Here is a 2,289-nt window from a genome sequence, read left to right on the forward strand (position 1 = left end):
CAAGCTCCTCTGTCCTGGGAGCAGAGACCTGGCCGGGCTCGGGGCTGCGGAGGACAGACGCTCACGTTCCGCCAGCAGTGTGCGAACATCAGGCCGAGGTGATGCCCAGGGCGCTCACAGTTCAAGTCTAAGAAACCGGCTTGTCCGCCAGCGTCTGCGGGAAGGTCTCCCCTCCTCAGATCAGTGACCTGATGGCATTCCCTGCCGTGTCTTTGTCCCCAGTGGAAAATCCCAAACTTCTCTGTTCCAAAGCCTCCTGCTCCCCAGGGACAGAGGGCAACTCCTGGGCCCAGAGGGCAGGTCCCCTCCAAACAGTCTGGCCAGGAAGGGCTCGCCGGGCCGGGTGGTGGGCTGGGCGAGGCCTGGCCAGGCTGGGTGGTACCTGGCCAGGTGCACACGGGAGCTGTCATCCTTTCCAACCTGCTGCTCAAGCCTTTCCCCGCCCCCACACCGGAGGGCAGCCAAGGAAAGAGGGGTGCCTGGAGAAACAGAGTCCGGGAAATGGTCCTGCCCTGAAAGGTGTGGTCAGTCACTGCTGGGGCGCAAGGACCGACATGGGGTGCAGGCCCGGCCTCAGCGTCACACAGTTTCTGGAACTCTGCAGGCAACTCAGCCTGCCAGCACTCCTGTGCGGACCCCACAGTGCTCCAACCCCGTGTCACCCTGCTCCCTGTCTCTCCGCTCTAAGTTCTCTCTTCAAGCCCAGGCCCTGAGGCCCTTGTGGGGCGGTGACTGCGCCCATCATGCTTTTACCAGCCGGGCACTCCCCACAGGGTTCAGAATCTGAAGGTCAACAAAGGTAGAAACAGCGGGCTAGGATTTAAGCATTTTTAAACTGTTACAGGAAGCCTGATATTATAACAAGGTCCCATAGATTAACCAACAGATAAAGTGATGTCAATTTAGTAACAGTTGGTTACCCATGCTGAAAAGGTCTGAATTATTTTCCTGGATTAAATTTTTAAAAGCAAAAACAAAGCACATGAGCCCTTAGCCTGTGTAAAACAGGCTGCTTGCAGCTGACAAGTCAGGCAGCCCCCGCGGGCCCTGCAGAAAGGCAGCACCGCAGAGGGGGTTCTGCTCGTCTTGCGTAGGAGTCAGACGCTGTCTCCGGCCCTAGGAAGCCGCAGAAAAGCTAACTGCCTCCGTATTTACACTCTTTACCATACATGGAATCACTCGGTGATGACGTCAGACGAATTCCTGGGGAGCTGCGTAGTGCAAGCCCAGCGTCACCGCAGAAATTCCTGACCACTGGGTCTGTGGGCGCCTCCCCCCTCCCTGCCCCCAGCAAATCCCTGACCACTGGGTCTGCAGGCACCCACCCCTGCCCGCCCCAACCCAGCTCTGCCCCTGGCTTCTCCTCTGGAAGGCTCTTTTCCAGGCTGCTTCTCTTTCTTGCCAACCTGACACTGAAATCCAAACACGCATCAGACTTGGTGAGAGCGCATCCCCGGGACCCAGGCCCCAACTTCCGGGAGGCCCTCCCCTCTCCCCACACCGTAGAGGACCCAGTGGTGGCAAGTTCTAACCCGACTCCTTCCACACTCACACTAGCAGAGCCGTGTCCTCCCTTAAGCAGTGTGTAAGCTGCTGTAAAGCTCTTTGTAAAGCACGTCTGTCTCAGGAGTGGCGGATCTGTCCCTGGAGAGCTGATCAGAGACAGGAAAGGCAGAGTGACCGGGAGGCTGGGTGCAGGCCTGGAAGGTGTCTGCCTGGGTCTCAATAGCAGCCTTGACCCTGAGTGAGTCACTGGTCACCTCTGAGCCCCAGCTTCCGCCCCACCTCACAGGCTGCCCCAGGCGAGTCGGTGAAAGACACAGGCCAGTCCCGGGCTGGGGAGCACAGACGTCAGCCAGCTGTTCTCTCGGGAAAGGCCAGCTCTCCTGCCCAGGGTCGTGACTCTTTCCTTATTTGCCAACACGTCCGAGGGTGGCAAGTGGCGACCTTTATTCTCCTCAGTGCCTCAATATATCCAATGCACGACTCCCCCGTCCTCTCCAACCCAACCTCACAAGAAGCCGGCTTACAGAAACTTCAGCTCCAGCAGCCTCTCAAAGAAGCCTCCCCAGTCTGCCTTCTACCAGGAGGCCCACGGTTAATGAAAACCTGACCTGGGCCTCCGTGCCACACAGGCGCGCCGGGCCAGCACGGGTTTGCAGGGGTCACGCGTGCCCAGCAGGGCAGCTCGGCTATGAGCCCACGTCTACCCGTTCACTCACCAAATGTCTACTGCCCGCCAACCAGGTGCCAACACTACACTCCCGGCCAGGAAGGCCCTGCCGGGAC

General features: G+C 59.2%; 1 protein-coding gene across 2 annotated transcripts in view; it reads right to left on the reverse strand.

Annotated features, from left to right (window-relative positions):
* Positions 1 to 2,289, reverse strand: part of CSRP1 (cysteine and glycine-rich protein 1) — a 19,946-nt gene that overhangs the window by 17,004 nt on the left and 653 nt on the right. The window contains exon 1 of one of the 2 annotated variants that reach the window (XM_010831057.1): positions 1,553 to 2,113. The exons of the other annotated variant lie outside the window; for it this stretch is intronic. The gene's annotated coding sequence lies outside the window, so the exon portion shown is untranslated. Of the gene's footprint in view, positions 1 to 1,552; positions 2,114 to 2,289 lie in introns of those variants that run through there. 2 annotated transcript variants of the gene reach the window in all.

The sequence above is a fragment of the Bison bison genome, unplaced genomic scaffold (genome assembly GCF_000754665.1).
Source record: "Bison bison bison isolate TAMUID 2011002044 unplaced genomic scaffold, Bison_UMD1.0 scf7180017864524, whole genome shotgun sequence".
NCBI lineage: Eukaryota > Metazoa > Chordata > Mammalia > Artiodactyla > Bovidae > Bison > Bison bison.